Source organism: Geotrypetes seraphini, chromosome 1 (genome assembly GCF_902459505.1).
Source record: "Geotrypetes seraphini chromosome 1, aGeoSer1.1, whole genome shotgun sequence".
Taxonomy (NCBI): domain Eukaryota; kingdom Metazoa; phylum Chordata; class Amphibia; order Gymnophiona; family Dermophiidae; genus Geotrypetes; species Geotrypetes seraphini.
This window is the reverse complement of record NC_047084.1, coordinates 90,017,115-90,039,086: the sequence shown is the minus strand read 5'-3', so window position 1 is coordinate 90,039,086 and position 21,972 is coordinate 90,017,115. Positions and strand designations below refer to the sequence as shown.

The 21,972-nt window shown below is 42.5% G+C and overlaps 1 protein-coding gene across 2 annotated transcripts in view; it reads right to left on the bottom strand.

The window, feature by feature from the left end:
* The window catches only part of ZBTB7C (zinc finger and BTB domain containing 7C), a 515,986-nt gene that overhangs the window by 167,151 nt on the left and 326,863 nt on the right, over nucleotides 1-21,972 (bottom strand). The gene's annotated exons all lie outside the window — the stretch shown is intronic.

Sequence of the window (21,972 nt, the reverse complement as noted above, 5' to 3'; positions counted from 1 at the left end):
ATTTGTGGCCATTGAGATGCTGAAATTTGATGCTTAATCTCAATGCTCCAAATATCTCTAAGACCATTTTTGGGTTTCTTTTTAACATAATCACTTATAATTTTATACCACTGTGCAGCCTGGTGTCCCAGAAAGTCCGCCTGAAAGCATAGAAATTCCAGACTCTATTGCGTATTCAGATTTTTCCATTCAGGGAACCCTACCTGAATGGCCTGCTTCAGTTGCAGCCACCTAAAACTTTGTGATTTATTAAGACCATATTTATGCTGCAACTGTGAAAAATTAAGCTTTTTAATCAGCAATAATTGAAACTGAGGCACCTATCAAGAAAAGAGCGATTCTGTAACAAGGCGCCTCTAAAAATTTAGGCGGCCTTCCAAAAAACAGGCGCTCTGCATGATAGGCATGGGCCTGGCTATCTTACAGAATCGCGGCCCTTAAGCGTGCTTAAGCACTCGCATGGGCGCCTAACTTTTAGTTGTGCCTGGAGCTGGCTTATTTATCGGTGCCTCCAAAATAGCTGCCGCTCAACGTGATTCTCTAAACAGCACCCGATTTTACTTGAATTGCGCCGAACGGTGCCCCTATTGGCGCCTAACTTTTGGGCGCTTCTTATAGAATTTGCCCTTGAGAATGAGTAAGTCCTTAAAATTGTGAATCGTACTCAACGATGATTATGCGATGCAGTGAAGTAGGATTCCTTTAATAGTAGGATGGATAATTTGCATTATTTCTGGAATGCACTTCCAGAGGACGTAATAGGACAGAGTACGGTACTGGAGTTCAAGAAAGGATTGGACAATTTCCTGCTGGAAAAAGGGATAGAGGGGTATGGATAGAGGATTACTGCACAGGTCCTGGACCTGTTGGGCCGCCGCGTGTGCGGACTGCTGGGCACGATGGACCTCAGGTCTGACCCAGCGGAGGCATTGCTTATGTTCTTATGTTATCGTTTTAAAGTGTTTGAGGACGGAGCTTAGGCATTGGTGGAATGAGGCATTATGACATCACAGTCTGAGCTCTAGAATGTTGCCGAAAGGGGACAGATTCAAAAACGAATGCTAGGAAGTTCTTCTTTACCCAGCGTGTGGTGGACACCTGGAATGCGCTTCCAGAGGACGTAATAGGACAGAGTACGGTACTGGAGTTCAAGAAAGGATTGGACAATTTCCTGCTGGAAAAAGGGATAGAGGGGTATGGATAGAGGATTACTGCACAGGTCCTGGACCTGTTGGGCCGCCGCGTGTGCGGACTGCTGGGCACGATGGACCTCAGGTCTGACCCAGCGGAGGCATTGCTTATGTTCTTATGTTATCGTTTTAAAGTGTTTGAGGACGGAGCTTAGGCATTGGTGGAATGAGGCATTATGACATCACAGTCTGAGCTCTAGAATGTTGCCGAAAGGGGACAGATTCAAAACGAATGCTAGGAAGTTCTTCTTTACCCAGCGTGTGGTGGACACCTGGAATGCGCTTCCAGAGGGCGTAATAGGGCAGAGTACGGTACTGGGGTTCAAGAAAGGATTGGACAAATTCCTGCTGGAAAAAGGGATAGAGGGGTATAGATAGGGAGCTACTGCGCAGGTCCTGGACCTGTTGGGCCGCCGCGTGAGCGGACTGCTGGGCACGATGGACCTCGGGTCTGACCCAGTGGAGGCATTGCTTATGTTCTTATGTTCTATTCGTTTATTAAGATTGTGAATCATATTCAGTGTTGATTATCTGATTTAGTGAGATTGCTGTATTAGAATAAAAAAATTATTAAATAAAAAATTTAAAAAAAAAAAAAAAAGAGAGAGAGAAAATGAGTAAATCCAAGTGGTTTCTTATGAAACATTAAGATAGCTGGGTTCCATTGAATCAGCTGAGCCAACCAGTCCTGGATTCTGTGTCGAAAAGCTCTCCAGTACGCTTCAGCTTTTACACAGGATCACCAGATGTGACCCATAGTCCCACCTCATCACGTGCCTTCCAGCACAAAGATGTTCCAGGGCTACAATTTCAATTTTAATGAGAAAGCCAGGGATACGACTGTAGATACTTTACGTAGAACCTATTCATTATAGAGCACTGTTCTTCAACCGCTGGTCCGGTGCCTGTCCACAGAAAATTCTTGCCAGTCTGCGGAGGGCCGGCAAGATCGACACGGTTAAATTTTCTTTTGGGCATCTCTTCCCCTTTCCCTTCCAGGGCTGGCGTCAGGATCGGCTGCGGTACTGCTACAACGGACGTCAAAAAGAAACACAGAAGCCGCGGGACTTTTCTTCTTGCCTGCATCGCTATAGGCTTTGCCGATCCTGATCTCGCCCCCCTCTGAAGTGACTTCCTGTGTTTTGAGGGGCAGGATTGAGACCGGCAGAGCTTATAGCGAGTAGCAATGCAGGCAAGAGGAAAGGTCCCGCGGCTTCTGTCTTCGTTCTACCCGTCTGATTTAGCGGGACCACAACCGAAGGCAGGGCCGATAGCAGTCGAGTTTGGGAGAGACATCCCTAAGCCCCATGGAATGGGTGACTCCCCCGCCACTGCAGTTCAGCGCTTGAATGAGGCAAGTCCCAGCGCGCAGGGGAGGCAGACAGCAGCATTATTGGGCTTAACTCTGAATGAAGAACAAGCCTTTCAAGTTGCTTCCAGAGTTCTGGGCAAGGGAAATGTAAGTAAACTGATGCGAGTTAAGAACCAGGCAGCTTCCGATTTAGTGTCAGTTATGATGAGACCAGCCATTGTGACACTGGAGTCACTCTGGGGCCAGCAGCCAAGGGAGGGAATAAGAGATGCTGGATTTCCACGTGTTCTGGGAAGGGGATGTTAGACCGGGGGGGGGGGGGGGATTGGTGTGACAGAAGGGAGATGGCGGATCCCCTTGGGGGAGGATAGTTATTGGAACTAGGTGGGAGTTGGAAGAATAGGGACACAAAAACAGATGCTGGACCTTGCAGGGGGCAGAGAGACATGGAAAATGCTGAACAGGAGGGTGGAGTATGAAGACAGAAGTCAGATGTTGGACATGGGTAGAGGGAGTAGGGAGACAGAGGGGATATGCTGGACATGGTGAAGGGGGAATAGGGAGACAAGGAGAAGATGCTGAATAAGGAATGGAGGGAGTAGGGTGATGGAAGGTATCTGCTGGATTAAGATGGGGAAAAGAGGGGAGGTACTGGAATACGTTCAATATAAAATCAGAACAGGCTTGTGCGGATGGGATCAGATGGCTTGCGGGGACTGAGCTTGCGGAGACGGGGCAGAAATGTGGATTTTTAAAAAAAATTTCAGTCTTAGTAGTCTGCCCGTCCACAAAATAATTCTTTTATTTCTGCCGGTCCACGGGTGTACAAAAGTTGAAAAACACTGTTAAAGAGGACATTTCTGAACCATTAGCACAGGCACATCGGTGCAGATTTTCAAAAGGATCTATCTGTTTTGTATCCCTTTGATTGGTGCATTTTGCTAGCGTTGTTCATGCCTCCTCTTTGTGCAATTATGTTTCTCTTTCAAATCAGCCCAAATGAGGTGTGCTGTAAAAGCAAGGCGCCCGCTTTTTTGCAGGCAGAGGAAGGTCACTGCAACCAAAACATTTTACCTAGGTAAATGGCTTTATAAATTTCTCCTTTGGGACATTTAGCTTTCAAAAATGCAACTTCTGCTTGTGAAGGTAATCTTATAACTCAGCATTTGAGCAAGCAGTACACATTTACTTTTCCCCGTGCAAGTACCTGCAAATTTTCCAAACGAAAGCAATGCATTAGCTTGTCTTTTGTAATTTATCCCAAGTAAATTTCTGTGCTTACATTTACCATACCATGCATTTTCTTCTATACCGCAAGTTTCAACAAGGATTCAATGCGGTTTACAAGATTTCTAATCAGTGGTCATGAACAATGAATTACAGGTTTGGAGAAGTAGAAATGTCTTTGCATTTTGAATTATAGGCTTGAAGAGAAGAGATGAATCTTTAGCATTCTCCTAAAGTTGTAATATGTGTTCGGTCAACGCAGGTGTAGTGGGAGGCTCTTCCAAATTTTGGGGCCTTGGAATGTGAAAGAGGATTCGTATAACTTCTTTTGATGTACACGCAAAGGTGAAGGGAAAGCTAGCTTAAAGCGTTGCGTCGATCTCGAGTTGAAAAAAGAGCTTGTGACAATGATGTCTGAGATTAGCCCTATGGAATTTTCCTCATAAATGGCTTTGTGGACCATGTATGCAATTTTCCTTATGGGTAGCCAGTGTAGGTCCCTTAAGAGCATGGTAACTCTCTTGAATTGGCTTCGTCAGAAGATTAGTCTGGCAGCCATCAGAGTGATAGCCTTTGGTCTAGAGTAGTGCTGCCAGATTTGCCAATTTGAATCGATTTACCGATTAACACCGGTGAATCGATTCGTTTTCTCAAAAAATCAGGCTTTCCAATTCACTGACCAACCCTCCTCCCTGCATACCTTTGGGCCTCCTAAAGCAGGAGCAACAGCGCTCTGGCAGCAAAAAGCATTTCCTAAGCATTGCCTCTTGCTGGCCGTCCACTACCACTGCTGCTCCTGCTTTAGGAGGCCCGATGGTGGTGGTGGTGGTGTTGGTCAGGAAGTGCTGCTTAGGCACCAGCGCTATGGGTACCCTCGACTCCCCACGTTCGTCCGACTTACCTCTGGCCTCCCGGTCTTACTTTCAAAACTAATTACAACCTGCAGAAGATCCCTGGTGATGTAGCAGTTCTAGCAGGCTGCCTTCGGCCTCTGCCGCACGTTCCCTCTGCCATGGTTCAAACCAAAACATGATGTGACATCAGAGGAGGGGCAGGACCACAGCAGAGGGAACGTGTAGCAGAGGCCGATGGCAGCTTGTTAGAATTGCTACATCACCAGGGATCTTCTGCAGGCTGTAATTAGTTTTGAAAGTGAGACCGGGAGGCCAGGGGGAAGCCAGATGATGGTGGAGAGAAGGGGGGAAACATGTCAGCCTTTGGGGGAGGAGGCCTTTGTGTAGCTATTATAAATATACAAAGGGAAGTGGTCCAAAGAGCAGGGCATATGCAGGACTGAGGGTGGGGGGAAGGGGAAGAAATAATGGGTTTTAAAACAGAGAAGAGGGAAAGAGGTGGTGGACAATAGAATGGAGAGAGGGAGAGAAAAGAAAGGGAGAGAAGTTGAACCCAAAGGATGGTGTGGAGGAAGGGGGGATACTGGACGGGGGAAGTGGTCATTAGAAAAATGCTGGACTGCGGGGATGGAGACAAAAAAAAAGGTGAGGTGCCAGACCTCCAGGGGAGGGAAGGGAAACAGAAGGGGAGGACAGAGATGGAAAATGGATGGTGAGCATGAAGAAAGAAGAAAATGTCAAATGGACAGGAGACCCTGGCAAGCGAGTTAACAGAAGACAAGCAAAAACCAGAGCCTGGGACCAACATGATTTGAATAATGACCAGATAACAAAAGGTAGAAATTTTTTTTAATTTTTTTTGTTTTCTGATTACAATATGTCAGATTTGAAATGTATATCCTGCCAGAGCTGGTGTTAGACAGCGAATATGAGCTAGGACCTATCAGAGAGGGGAAGTCTTTTTTGTTTGCTTATTTTGTTCTGCACCCATGTTTAGACCTGGAGCAGTGCTGGTGACTGAGCATGAAGGACAGCACAGCACTGAGAGCAAAACAACCTTCTCTTGCTGCTCTGATAGAGCGGTACACTGTCAATAGCGCGCAGGACAATTGTGCCCCGACAATTCTGCTCCATCAAGTGCGCACATGAAGGGAGCGGGGCTTTCAGGGCAAAACTGTAAGTATAATGGGGGAGGCGGGTTTGCGGCAATGTTTGCGTTGGCATCTCCCGAACTAGAGCGTGATTGTAGTAGGGGGATATTCCTCCCACACCCCTCCCCTGAGAGTGGAAGAGCTGGGTTTTGGGAGGAAAGCGGGACTTTGAAGTGTAGTGGGGGTTTCCCCCTCCACACGCCCCCCTGAACGGGAGCACACACAGTTCTAAGTGTAGTGGGGTGTTCCCCCCATGCTCCCCCTCAGAGCGCAAATGAGAGCGGTCAGAGTGGCGGTGCGCACTTCTCCTGCACACAAATGTTGGGGCGTGATTGTTGGTCTGCCAATGTCTGGCGTGCTTTGACGGGTCACCGATAGAGCAGGTAGAGAAGATGAAGATGATGGTGGTGGTGGTGGTGGGGAGAGTGTGAATGACACTGATGCAGTTGCTTAGCAGGATTTAAACAAGGTTTGGATAGTTTCCTAAAGAAAAAGTCCACAAGCCACTATTAAAATGGACTTGGAAAAGCCACTGCCAAATGGCCCATCCAGTCTGCCCATCCGCAGTAACCATTATCTCTTCCTCTCTCTTAAGAGATCCCACGTGCCTATCCCACGCTTTCTTGAAATCAGACACAGTCTCTGTCTCCACCACCTCTTCCGGGAGACTGTTCCACGCATCTACCACTCTTTCTGTAAAAAAGTATTTCCTTAGATGACTCCGGAGCCTATCACCTCTTAACTTCATCCTATGCCCTCTCATTCCAGAGCTTCCTTTCAAATGAAAGAGACTCGACTCGTGTGCATTTACGCCACGTAGGTATTTAAACGTCTCTATCATATCTCCCCTCTCCCGCCTTTCCTCCAAAGTATACAGATTGAGGTCTGTAAGTCTGTCTCCATACGCCTTTTGATGACCACGCACCATTTTAGTAGCCTTCCTCTGGACCGACTCCATCCTGTCCATTACACTTTCCAGTGGTGCTTAAATGTGGATGTCCAGTTACAGACTTACATACACTCGTATAAGCTTCCAAAGTGAAATGAAAACTGTAGCAACACTTACTTTTAGACTTGCAGGGGTGTCCAACCTTTTGGCTTCCCTGGGCCGCATTGGCCGAAAAAATTTTTCTGGGGCTGCGCAAACGCTGCAGCAAGACAGAGGAGGGAGCTGGCAAGACGGTAAACACCAGGGGGCAGCAGAGGAAAACACTGCATCGCCCTCGACCGGGTCCGCACAAAATACTTCACGGGGCTGCATGCAGCCCTCGGGCCGCAGGTTGGATACCCCTGGCTTAGAAGGTCTTCAGAATGCCAACGTATCTTTGGACATTATGATAAAGAGCACTGGTTATTAATTCAATTAGTAATTTATTTCTACGTATGGACACCACGGGAGCAAATTAAGAAGAAAATTTAAAAGAAAAGTGTTAAAAATTCTTCATGGGCATCAATGACGAGTGTAGCCAATGAGGGTTATGTTACCCTAGTGGTATTTTGAAGATCCCCTAAGCTGTACTGTAAGTGTTTCTACAGTTCTCTTTTCACTTTTGGACGCTTATATGAAGATTTCAGCAGCCAGATTCCTCCCAGCTACAGACTTCCCGTTTCATATTCTTGCATATGGGAGAATCTCAGCTTTTCACAATTTTATACAACTTAAGCAGCACTTGCCTTCCTCCAGATAAAGAAGCATCAGAATAACTCACAAAGCACAGGAGCCGCTCAGAGGGTAGAAGCAAGGTGGAGAACAGGACAAGGGAAGACACTTTGGAAGGTGAATTAAAGTCTTAAATCCCGAGGGAACATCAAGGAATTTAATTCTCCTCCTGTTCAAACCAGCAGCCACCCACAATGTTCTAACATCATCTTGGCCCCTCGTTCCCTGTTATTTGGCTAAAGCACACTTGGTAGAAAAGCAAGAACATACTCATTTACCCGGATGGCTGCATTTTATTTCAAAATAAAGGTTGCAGTACAGAACTAAAAATAAAGTAGCTTTTGGAAGGACCAAGGTGGTCTGCTCTTCCTTAGCCTGCTTTGGGTAAGTTTTCCTAATTTTTTTCGTTCATAGATCAGAGTTGGGGCATCCAACTTATTTTGATAGAAAAATATATTTTATTATTATTTTAAAATTTAAATACCACCTAAATCTAAGCGGTTCACAAAGGAAACATACCTAATATAAATCTGAACAACACATTGTACATAAACATTTCCTTATCATTCTTACCTCGTAGTTGTCTAACCATTATAGGCAAATTCTATAAAAAGCGCCCAAAAGTTAGGCGCCTAATTAGGCATGGTTCAGCGCGATTCAAGTAGAATTGGGGGCTGTTTAATGAATCACGTGGAGCGGAGCCTATTTTGGAGGCGCCCAAGAAATAGGCCAGCTCTAGGCACAGCTAAAAAGTTAGGCACCTAGCTAAGCGCATAAGCACGCTGTGGCAAACCCAGCATCAGCTCTAGTCTTGACTCTGGTAAGATCCGGTGCAGAAGAGCTGACCAGGTTGATTCTGGCGGGTCAACTTGAGGCTGACCTCTCTTGCCCCTATATTCAGAATGATAATGGTATGGAACAGAGGCAGACAGACTGGCAACAGCAGCCTCCAGGCTATAGGGCAGCTAGAGAAGCCACAAGGAATGTAGCTGCACTGAATAAACCCAGGCAGAGAAAAGCTGCTTTAGAACCAAAGCCCATCCCCCGCTACAGGCTGAAGGGGATTGGCTCTGAGCTGCTTAAGAGCAGACTGATGCAAGCAGCAAGGGGAGGAGCGAGTGACCAGGGTGAGTCACTCCCACAGCCCAAGGCAGGGCAGGAGCCGTGGAGTCAGGCAGCAGAGCCAGAAGTTCCAGATTGGCCTATGCAGGAGGTGGAAGAGTTCCTCCCCACCTCAGGCTTCCAGTTTCCTAACGGTGTGGAAAGCATGGAGGTACAAACCGCTGGTCCTGTGATAGAGAGCCAGGCAGAAGCCATGGACATTGAATGAGAAAGAGAGCGAGTGAGTAACTGTGAAACAGTTGGTGTTTTTTTTTTTTCTCTCATGCTTTCTTTCTGTGTGAGAAAAAGCCTGAAGAATTTGCTATGTGTTTGGGCTTTATTGTGATTTTTGGTTTAAGTACAATACTTACCTGAATACTGACTACTGGATTTACTTAAAGCTAGTTTGAGCAAAAGAACCTAAAGGCTGAATATTTAAGTTTATTTTTGAACTGTGAAAATCCTGCTGTGGCTCCCGTTCCTGGGGAAGCTAATTAGCTTATCTCCCTCAGCTGTTTGTTTTTGCCTTCCATGAGGTCGCTGAAGAAATGCTGGGCTGTTTGCAAGGCTGTGCTGTGGCTTACTGCCTAATGAGGTATCTAAGATTGTTTGTAACAAGGGTTTGTTCTGAACGTTGCCTGACTGCTGAAAGACAGCTGTTTCATGCCTCTAACAAATATTGCTGGGAGAGAATTTAACTTGTGTTTGAACACCATTATAAAGTGCATTTCTGAATCAGAGTACAAGGTCTCAGGCAAAACCACCTGTATGAGATTTCTGTTTTGGTATTTCTTTATTTTTGCAATGGACTTTGTTTTGAATGAAATGCTAAAGTGACTTTGTTTTATGTTGCACCTTTTTGACCACTGGGGGTCAGAATAAACACCTTATTTTTTTGCTTGAAGAATTTTGTCTGAGTGGTGGTGTTTTATGAGGTCATACTTACCTTTCTCTCCTCAGCCTAGGCAGTCGCCTAGTGCCAACCAAAAAGTCCTGAAGATACCCCTGGTTAAAGGGGACACGCCAGAATCCCAGTGTTTGTCACACGATAGCTCTGCGTTGAGGAGTGTTGGAGACAACGCTTAAGAGCAGGGATTCTGTAACAAGGCGCCTAACATGCATAGTGCCTAAATTTTTAGAGGCGCCTTGTTACAGAATTGCGCTTTCGTGATAGGCGCCTATGTTTCAATCAGTGCTGATTAAAAAGCTTAATTGAGCTAGTTATTCAATTTAGATAGGCGCTTATCTATTTGGGTGCCTCCGAAATAGGTGCCTAACTTTAGTTGCTGGTTACAGAATTTGGGCTCATGTGTGAGGCATTTCATACAACCTCCAACCCGACATTAAATTGTCTACCCGCCACAGATTACAGATAGGCGTCAACAAACAACTGAGTTTTTAGTAATCTTTTAAAAGTGCCACGGTCTGTGCATAGTCTTAAGTGCCCTGACAGGGCATTCTACGAGACACCGGCAATCGAGAGCATTTTTGCTTTTGTCACCACATAATGCAGTCCCGATTCCCTAGTTAATGTTAGCTTCATTCCTCCCTCTGACCTCAATGTCCTTCTTGGCCGATAGTCCTCCCATATCGATTGTAAACAAATAGGGGCCAAGCTAGGCAAAACTTGGTGCACTATAGATATTACTTTATAATACCTTTGTTTCAAAGGTAACCAGTGTTAGTTGTTTCAAAACAGGAATGATGTGTGTCCTTATGGACATATATGGCTATATTTTTTTAAGCATGCTAATTGGATAAAGGGATGGGGAAGGGAAGACTAATTTTCCAGATATTTTTTTTATCTTACTTTCAAAAAATGTCCTGCCCAAATTACAAAAATAACCCAGCACAGCTTGGAAAAGAGACGGCTGAGGGGAGATATGATTGAAGTCTACAAAATCCTGAATGGAGCAGAACGGGTACGAGTAGATCGATTTTTCACTCCGTCAAAAATTGCAAAGACTAGGGGACACGCGATGAAGTTACAGGGAAATACTTTAGAACCAACAGGAGGAAATTTTTTTTCACTCAGAGAATACTTAAGCTCTGGAATGCATTTCTAGAAGTTGTGGTAAGAGCAGATAGCGTAGCTGGTTTTAAGAAAGGTTTGGACAAGTTCCTGGAGGAAAAGCCCATAGTCTGTTATTGAGAAAGACATGGGGGAAATCACTGCTTGCCCTGGATCGGTAACATGGAATGTTGCTACTCCTTGGATTTTGGCCAGGTAATAGTGACCTGGATTGGCCACCGTGAGAATGGGCTACTGGGCTAGATGGACCATTAGTCTGACCCAGTAAGGCTATTCTTATGTCTCTTCAGAACTGGTTGCCTCTTCTCAAGACATGTAGCTCTTTCTTTATACAGGCTTCAAAAATTTTCATCACTGATCAGTGATGAAAATTCTTCTATATCCAAATCTTAAGACCCTGACCTGGACAGCATGGAAGCTGAATGATATTTATTTTGTTTACCAATGTCCATTTGAAATACTTGTATGTTGGTGGTAGCAAGAAAACCATCTACCAGGTGTACTTAGACCTTTGAAGAGAAGAAATTCTCCACCTGGTGGTTCACAAATGGTCATGACCCTATTTGGTGTCTTTCAAATACCATAGTCCACTGCCTATATCATCTCTATTGGCCTGTCTATGAGTCCATCAGAATTCAAAGACTTGCATGAAAATAAATCTCATCCGTATTCATTAACTCAGATTCTTAAAACCAGCTATTAAATATTTAATATAAACAAGTATTATCTGAATCAATTCAATTTTAATCTTATCTCCCACAGTTCATTTCATTACAGTACTTTTACAACTTACCAATACATAATTTATTAATAAATATCAGAATAATGTAGTCAGTGAACCTAACCCCATCACTTACACTCACTTCTCAACTTTCACACACATACTACAGTCATTGTGATTATTTTTATCCAAAACTAGATCTTGGTTAGTTCATGAGTCCATTAGTCCATGATCATCTAGTCCACAGGTGTTAAAGTCGGTCCTCGAGGGCCGGAATCCAGTCGGGTTTTCAGGATTTCCCCAATGAATATGCATGAGATCTATGTGCATGCACTGCTTTCAATGCATATTCATTGGGGAAATCCTGAAAACCCGACTGGATTACGGCCCTCGAGGAGGGACTTTGACACCCCTGATCTAGTCAGAGAGGCTTCAAACTGAGAGTTGCACAACAGTTTAGCACATTAATTAACTGGGAAAAAAAAAAACCCAAGCTTAAGCTTTAGGCTAATCTATATTCATTAAGGATACCCTGGAAACCTGACTGGTTTGTGTCCTCCAGTACTGAAGTTTGACAACCATGTCTTAGGGGTCCTTTTACTAAGTTGCAGTAAGCACTAATGTGTCCTTATGGCAGCTTAAAAAGCTTTACTAAGGGGCACACTGGCACCTCCCGTGGTAAGTGTCAAATGTGTGCACGCTATCCATATATTTTTATTTTTGACTGGGGGATGTGTCTAAAGATGGAGGAGGGTGTTTCTGACTAATCAGTTAGGCCCATATTCTTTAAATGGCGTCTTAATTTAGGCGCTAGTAGACGACCTACCAGTGCCTAAGACCAAAATGCCATTGGAAGCAGACTTCAAATAAAATTCAAGGCACCAGCCTCTGGAGACGCTTTATGGCGCCTAATGCTACTGTAGGCATACCTAACGCTGGAAGTGGCATTAGGCGCTATAAAGAGTCTATATAGGTGTGATTCACATCAAAAGGTAGGTACCGGAAATATAGGCCTTGAAAACCCTGGCCTACATTTCTGGTGCCTATCTTTGCCGGAGGCGCAATTCTCTAAATGGCGCCATTGTGTGACTGACACATGATCGGCAGCCGCTTTTAATGGTGGCTGCCAACAATGGCACCATTTAGAGAATCCGGGCCTTAGCGCATCGGTGCAGGTATAGCACATGAGTCCTTACTGCCTCCAAAATAGGTTGTTTATTATTAGGATTTTTTTTATATACCGCCTATCAAGGTTATCTAAGCAGTTTTTACAATCAGGTACTCAAGCATTTTCCCTCTCTGTCCCGGTGGGCTCACAATCTATCTAACGTACCTGGGGCTATGGAGGATTAAGTGACTTTCCCAGGGTCACAAGGAGCAGCACGGGGTTTGAACCCACAACCCCAGGGTGCTGAGGCTGTAGCTCTAACCACTGCGCCACACACTCCTCACCAGTGGTAAGGCTTATGAGCTAAATTTTGTTAATGGCTACATTAGTACATGAAATTGAAGTTCCCTAGTGGGAAAACTACACAAGCTAATATAAATCAAGCAGTTCCCACTTATAATCGAGTGTAAACACTATTCTACATACAGGAGTCGGCCTCAGATTTTGAGACCGCTTTCAGATGCTTTTCAGATGCACACAGAGTACGGCTTGACTCTCAGATAATTCGGCCCCGATGCAGTGGGTTTGAATCTTTGCCCACGAAACGCTGGCCACGTTGGCTTTTTTGAAATACAAGCGCTGACCAAAGATAAGTAACCTTTAACAGCACTGAACACTATCCATTGATAGCAACCGTAAAGAGGGATAAATGAAAGAATGTAGTCTCATGAAATATGAAAGAGTGTAGTGAAAGTAAATGCTATAAGTTAATAGAAAATTGAATTTTAATAAAATGTTCAAAAAATGAAAAAAATAGAAATAGTTAACTGAAACCTTTTATAATAAAATAGGTAGAGTTGAATGTTGAATAAAGAAAAGATACTGGAGTAAGGCCAATGATTGGAGAAAAAGGAGCTAATATAACTACGCTGAATACCTCAGTCATTAACTACGCGTAGGCTCCACTACTGAGGCCGACTCCTGTATGTAGAATAGTGTTTACACTCGATTATAAGTGGGAACTGTTTGATTTATACATTAGCACATGGCTATTAATTTGGAAAATGAAAAATCAGCCATTTTCCAGCTGTGGTAGAAATAGCCTTAGTGCACAGGAAAGACCCGTATTAGGGCCTCCTAAGGCCACTTTCTACTGCAACTTTGTAAAAGGACCTCTTAGAGTACTATGAGACCGACTGGGAACAGTCACCGACTGGTTAACTCGCATCTTGGCAGCTAACTGGGCATTTTCAGCGGCATTTAACAAATTATCACCACTGAAAATGCCCAGTTTGGTCATTCCATTAGTTAGCCCATCCTCCAGACCAGGGGTGTCAAACTCAATCACATAAGGGGCCGAAATGTAAAACATAGGCTAAGTTGCGGGCCGAGTTTTTTATTAAGATACTTTGGGGGTCCTTCTATTAAGGTATCCTAATCGATTTAGCGCACACTAAAATGCACACCCTAATAAAAGCACCCCTTAGTCTTAGTAAAAGTATAGGGTTACAACCTCTCCAACCCCATGCCAGCTCTGTGATGGGCCAAAATTAAAACCTTGCACAAAACTTGGACAAAATTAAAAACTTGGACAAGGTAAGCAAATCTGGTTTTCAGATGCTGAAAGGCATTGGGGTATTAGGAGGGAGTTAAAACAGTTTACAATGAGTATAAGATTTTCAACAACTTAGCAGACATGCTGTTTCTTGATACCACAAAAACAGTAATAACATATTATGCATTGATGAAGGCAAGTTTCACTATTATTTCTGACCCAGCCAACCTTTGAACGGGAAGGGGGAGAGAAGGGAGAAGAGGACATGAATGGGTGTCGGTCATAGTCCTTTACCTGTAGCGAAAGCGAAGGTGAGTACACTGTGGAAGCGGACCCTACCAGTCCTGCCCTCCGCATACTCGACGAAGGCGGTCACCAGCCTGCACGGGCAGTGTACGTCGGCAAGGGTCTCCGAGGAGAGCGGCTCCCGCACCATTCCGTAGTCCACGGCAAAGCGGGTGAGCATGGCGTGACCACACATGGTGCTGTAGACCTTGTTGTGCAGGCGACCACGAGTGTCGATGGGGGAAAGCAGAGGAAGTCGCGGCGGGAGCACAGCGTGGTGTTGCGCCTCAAATCTCGTGGCCGCCATGCTTCGTGACTCCACGCTGTGTGATGCTGTGCTCCCGCCGCGCCTTCCTCTGCTTTCCCCCATCGGCAGGCCAGCTTAATTGTGAATTTTCTATTTTCTCGCGGACCAAATTTGATTACACCGCAGGACAGAGTTTGATACATCTGCTTCAGACAGTGCCCAGAACGGGTTACAAAATATCATTCATAACATAAAATGTTTTTATCATTCATAAAAACATTTCTTTTTAAACAGGCTTTTAATATATAAAATTTACCTTATTATATGAATTTTGTTTTAAGAATCCCCTTGCTCCTCAATGTTTTTCCCTTAAATGTGTTTCTCAATATAACAGATGTAACTTTAACCCCCCTTCCCTTCCAATTGTTGTTAGTCTTGTCTTACTTCTAATGTTTATATATATATACTGTATGTATTTTAACTTAACTTATTTTATTATTATGTACATCGCTTTGTATAAAGATATAGCGATTCATCAAATATTTAATAAACCTTGAAACCTTGAATAAAAATAAAACAATAGAAAGAATAAAACAAATACTCAGGTACTTTATAACAAAGAAGCTCTATGAACTCATTCTTCTCTCAAAGGTGGTCATAATTTTCCTTGTCAATGAGGAAATAATGCTTCCTACCTAATCACATAAGATTCCTCACAAGAAGTCCCTTCACTCTTAAACTCTGGACTGTAAAAGGACTGAATCGACCAACTTTCCTGTATCTTTTGACAACAATAGTAAGCGGCCTACTATAATCTGTGCAACAGAACTAGCCTTCCCAGTTACAACCGAGCAGCCATTATTGTGACCTACAGGCAGAGCCATTAAGCTTCCAACCAGGTAATAAATAAGGAGAACACTTCTTCGTTCTCATTCAACCAGTAGCAGAAGAGACTCTTGAAAACAATCTTGAAAGGCCTATTACCACCAACGTGCCCTCTCGATTCCTATACAGCAAAGAAGATACAGCTAACAAACATAGGCTTTGTTGAATATGCCACTAAAATTGTTAATGCTTATTTTATGAAAGGGCAGCTGCTGTGATTGTCCCATTGCCAGAATAAGCTTGAAAACTACTGGCCAGAATCTAACATCTCTTTTCTTGGAAAATTTATGGAACAGACAAATTTGCATTCAACTCAGTGACTGGCTAACTGGAAAAAAAATCTGGCTAGACCCATGTCAATTTGGCTTCAAATATGGATATGAAGCAGAGACAGTTCTTATATCCCTCCTCAATGATCTCTGTAGAGTGTGGTGCAGTGGTTAAAGCTACAGCTTCAGCACCCTGGGGTTGTGGGTTCAAACCCACGCTGCTCCTTGTGTCTCTGGGCAAGTCACTTAATTGCCCCAGGTACATTAGATAGATTGTGAGCCCACCGGGACAGACAGGGAAAAATGCTTGAGAAACTGAATAAATTAATGTAAACCGTTCTGAGCTCTCCTGGAAGAATGGTATAGAAAATTGAATAAATAAATAAATATCAAGTTTCAAGTTTTATTTAAATTTGATGGTTCGCTTAATATTTCTAAGCGAATTACATAAATATATGATTGGGATAAAACATTAAATTTAGATTAACATTAATACATTAGATAAGTAAACAGGGGAATTTTAGACTGACAATACAAACATTAAGGACAAAACTGGAATATTTTGGTAAAAACGTAAGGGAAAAAAGTTACAATATCTTAAAAGAAGAAAAAAGTACGTAGGAAGGGGAGGGGTAAAACACTAGGGTTGGGTTAAAATACTGAAGTTGTAAGTGATCTTGAAAAAGGAAAAATTTTAGAGGCTAAATGAAGCTTTAAAGAGGAATGTTTTTAAGTTGGTTTTGAATAGATTAAGGTCTTTAATGTTTCTAATGTATAAAGGAAGGGTATTCCATAAAAGTGGAGCCTTAACTGAGAAGATATCATGGCGTCTGGTCCCTATTATTTTTAAAGATGGGACCATTAATAATTCTTGAGCGTTAGACCGGAGAGAACGATTTGAAGTAAGTGGAATTAGAAGACGATTAATAAATTGTGGTTCATTAGAAGTAATTGTTTTAAATACAAGTAGGGCTATTTTGTAAGTTATTCTTTGATTGATAGGTAGCCAGTGTGAGTCTATAAGATAAGGCGTTACGTGATCGTATTTCTTTCCGTGGTGAATTAATTTAATAGCAATGTTTTGTATTATTTGTAGTCGTCTTTGTTCCTTGCATGTAATATTTAATAACAGTGAGTTACAGTAATCTAATCTAGAAATAATGAGAGAATGAACTAAAATATTCAAGGATTTTGGCTCTAGGTATTTAGCCATGGAGCATATTAAGTGTAAACGATAGAAACAACTTTTAACAATATTATTGATGTGCTCATGATAAGACAATTTTGCATCAATTGTTACTCCTAAGATCTTAAGTGATGTTACAAGTTCAATTGGAGTATTTTCAATTGAGAAAGGGGTAGAAAGTTTTATATCTTGTCTAAAAGGAAAAAATAATGCCCTTGTCTTGGGTATATTTAGAGCTAATTTATTTTGAGTAAGCCAGTTTTTAATTTTTTCCAGTTTTAGATTGATTTGAATTATATCATTAGGATTTACTGGGTTGAAAGCATGAGTTAATTGGATGTCATCTGCATATGCATAGGTGGTAAAACCTATGGATTGACTTAAGTTAAGTAATGGAGCTAGAAAAATATTGAATAATAAGGGGGATAAAATTGAACCCTGAGGGATTCCGTAATTGTGAGAAAAAGGTTTAGAAACAGTGTTATTGAAACGTACAGTAGAAGTTCGGTCTGATAGAAAGGAAGTAAACCATTGAAGTGATACTTCACCAACGCCTATGGATTGCAGTCTGTTTAGAAGAAGAGAATGATCAATGGTATCAAATGCGGCTGAAAGATCTAGTGAGAAAAGAATCACAGAATTATGATGGTCGAGATTGTATATGATGTCTCTAGACCAGTTGTTGGATTTCTCAGCAGCCTTTGACACCGTGGACCTTAACATCACAATTAAAACAACTGGTGGAAATAGGTATTGGTGGCACAGTACTTGCATGGGTCAAATCGTATGTCAGAAAAGACAACAATCTAGAGAATGACACAGGGACAAATTTTTCCCCGTGCCCGCGAGTTCGTTTCCTGTCCCTGCCCCATTCCTGCAAGCTCCATCCTCATCTGCACAAGCCTCAAACACTTTAAAATTATAAGTAGCAACATTCTAGAGCTCAGATTGTGATGTCATAATGCCTCATTCCACCAATGCCTAAGCTCCGTCCTCATCTGCACAAGCCTCAAAACACTTTAAAATCACAAGTGCTCAAGGCTTGTGCTGTTAAGACAGAGCTTACAAGAATGGGGAAGGGACAGTGACAAAACTCATGGGGACAGGATGGGGAAATTGAGTTCCTGCGGGGATGGGGAAAAATTTGTCCTCGTGTCATTCTCTACAACAATCTTCACCTTGGGCATGGAACGGCGAGATACCACTTGGATTCAGACCGTCGTCTATTTTAATGACATTCTATCTCGAGATTCTTGCTGAGCTTCTTTGGACGATAGACACAAAATTCTATCTCTGTGCCAATGATGTAGAACTACTCATACCCGTTGATTGCGATATACCCACATCGTTGAGTAAATTGACAGCTGGTCTAACAGCAACTCAGGAATGGGCAAAAAAATTATTCCGGAAACCATATAAAACAAAATTCTGTAGATTCTTGACACAAGTGAACAAGTATCTGACTCTGAACTACCATTTGGGAAATATGAACTATCTTGAGATACTGCTAGACTAATTACGTTGACCTTCAAACATTTTTAAAAACTGCTTCCGTCACCTGCAACAACTATGAAACGTTGCTGGAAAGCAATGAGACGGAACGCTCATAGTTTAGCTAATAAAGTTCAGGATCTGTAAGCCCCGATGTTAGAAGCTGAATTGTTGCTATTACAGAGACATGGTTCAATGATTCCCATGAGTGGGTTGCAAACATACCAGACTATAACTTTGCTTTTTTTTTTAAAGATAGGATAGAGATGGCCAAAAGGTGGTCCTAGGGAATGGAGAAATCATTACGGATCAGCTTGGAACCTCTGTCTGAATATCTACTTATTGTATTTCGCTGAATGTCCAGCACTCTTGATTGTAAACCGCCTAGGAGTCGCAAGATTGTGGCGGTATAGAAGAATAAAGTTATTATTATTATTATTATTACACACAGGATTCATTTATAGGCTTCTGACACAAATGGAGAAGCTGGAGAAAGAACTGGCTGTAGATATCCATAAGCTGAGTCTAAAAGGGGAGCTGCTGTTACTAGGAGATTTCAACTTTCCCGATATGGACTGGAATGTCCTGACTACAGAATCAGAAAGAAGCAAAGAGATGGTGGATGCCCTTCAAAGTATTCAGCTCAAACAAATTGTGATGGAACCAATGAGAGACGGGTCGACACTAGATCTATGCTCACATATGATGAAAGTGTGTCTAATGTCTGGGCGGGTGCCCACCTTGGTAACAATGATCATCATATGGTATGGTTTGATTTAAGAGCTAAAGTGTACCAAGGAAACACAAATCTCAAAGTCTTGAAGAATTTCAAGCGTGCTGATTTCAGTAAAATGAGAGTGTTCCTGAAGAATGAACTGATGGAATGGGAGGACATAAGGGAAATGGAAATACTGTGGGCCAAGCTGAAGGAAGCTATAAAAGTGGCAACTGAACTCTCATACGTAAGGAAAGTTAATAAAAACAAGAGGAAAAGGAAACCATTATGGTTCTCTACACAGGTGTCTGAAAAAATAAAAGGCAATAGAGGCAGCATTCAAGAAAGACCAGAGAATGCAAGAAGAGAAACACAGAAAAGAATACCGGATAAAACTCAAAGAAGTGAATAGAGAAATATGATTAGTGAAAATGCAGGCAGAATAAAAATGGCTAGAGAGATTATAAGAGGAGATAAGGACCATTTTAGGTATATTGGAGAAAGGAGGAAGACTAAAAGATACTGAGAACTTCTATGTGGAAACTGATATGGAAAAAGCAAACGTGCTTAACAAATACCTCTGTTCTGTGTTTACAGAAAAAATGCCTGGAAAAGGACTTTGGTTGGCTGACAAAGGTATATATGGGAATGGAGTAGATATCGCTTTTGTTCATATAAGAAAGTGTTTATGAATAACTGGGAAAACTAAAAGTGGACAAAGCCATGGTATTAGATGAGAACCCTCCTAGGGTATTGAGGGATCTTGCAGAAGTTCTTGTGGGATTCTTGCAGATTTGTTTAATACATCCTTGGAGACAGGAAAGGTTCCTTGGGATTGGAGAACAGCAAATGTAGTTACTCATCACAAAAGTGGTAACAGAGAAGAAGATGAAAACTACAAGTCAGTAAGGTTCACGTTAGTGGTTGGCAAATAACGGAACCTCTGCTGAAGGAAAGTATATTGAACTACCTGGAATCTAATGGGTTACAAGATCCGAGACAACATGGTTTCACCAAGGGGAAATCATGCCAAATGAATCTAATTGATTTCTTTGGCTGGGTGACCAGAGAATTGGATAGAGGAAGTAAGCTAGATGTAGTCTGTCTGGATTTCAGCAAAGCCTTTGAATGCCTCCTCATAGGAGGCTTATCAATAAACTTAGTTAGGACCTAAAGTAGTGACCTGGATTAGAAACTGGTTGATGGACAGATGACAGAGAGTGGTGGTGAATGGAATTTGCTCGGAGGAAAGAAAGGTAGGTTGGTGTGTACCTCAGGGATTGGTATTGGGGCCCATTATGTTCAATATATTTGTGAGTGATATTTCTGAAGGATTAGAAGGAAAAGTGTGTCTTTTTGCAGATGAGTAGAAGAGATCAGCAAATGTTGGAAGAATGGTCTAATGTCTGGCAATTAAAATTTAATATGAAGAAGTGCAGAGTGATGCACTTATGGAGTAAAAGTTCAAAGGAGCTGTATGTGCATGGGGGTGAGAAGCTAATATGTACAGATAGGGAGAGGGACCTTGGCGTGAAAGTGTCTGAGGATCTCAAGGCTATGAAACAACGTAAAAAAAATGGTGGCTGTAGCCAGAAGGTAGCTGGGCTGCATAGAGAGAGGAATTGCCAGCAGACAAAGAGAAGTATTGATGCCCCTGTACAAGTCGTTAGTGAAGCCTCACTTAGAATATTGTATCCAGTTCTAGAGGCTGTACCTTGCTAAGGATTTAAGAGGACTTGAAGTGGTCTAGAGGAAGGCGACAAAAAATGATAATGGGATTGCATTGAGAGACACATGAGAAGAAGCTTAAATATCTGCATATGTACAGTATGCTTTGGAGGACAGGAGGGACAAGGAAGATATACAGAAGTTTAAATACTTGAAGGGTATTAATCTACAAGCAAATCTGTTTCAGAGATGGAGAAGCAGTAAAACTAGAGGACATAATATGAGGTTGCGGGATAGTATACTTCATGGAGAGGGTGGTAGAGGCAAAAATAGTGAGGAGTTAAAAAATGTATGGGATAGACACAAAGAATCCCTAAATAGAAAGAGGATAGCATTGGCGCAAAACTCAACAGATCAAAAGCTATAATTTAATTTATGATACACAGGAGAGGTGCTTAAATGAAAGCTTAGACAGACTTCTACGGTCTGTGTCCCATATATGGCAAGACGGACCAGGAGGGTCTGGAGTTAGTTTTGATACTGACTCCAGCAGTGGGGCAGTGTAGGGGCAGACTTCTATGGTCTCCCATATGCGGAAAGAAGGATCAGGAGCAATTATGCTATTTTACACCACATTCAAATCATCTGAGTACAGGTTTTACCTATCTCGGAGGGGAGGGTAAGACAGCTTGTACTGGAACTTAGCAAATAAAATGAATAATTACTGGTTTGTTGCATCAATATTGCCTTGAGAATTAATGTGATTGTTGGGCACACTAGACGGACCACACCATCTGCTGTCATTAACTATGTTACTATCTTTCTATGTAAATATTTCTCTATATATGGAATAGACGAGTCTGATTAAAGTGGCAAAACTGTGAAAACATTGCAGATAGAGTACTATAACAACCCGTATACTTGTCACCCAAAAAGAGTTTTGCACCAGCTCTAACTAATTCAGAATGTTACAATATGACCGATAGGAAGTTTTAAGTGATGTAACCCCTTATAGCCAGTGCTTTTTTTGCAGGAAGGGTATACGTATGTTACAGGGCCAAATTTAAAACTCTATCTTTGATTTTCAAGGCCTTCACACAAAATGGGCCACAGTACCTGAAGAATAAGTTAGCCCTCTATACACCTTTGAGGCCTCTATGGCCATCTCATAGAGCTTCACTATCCGAGATCTATCAATGATCTGGGATTCCATAACGCTGTGAAAACCTACTTATTTTAAATTAATACTCTGCTGTAGAGAAGATAAAATGATTACGTTACATTAGTGTCTTCTATTCCACCAATACCTTTCGGT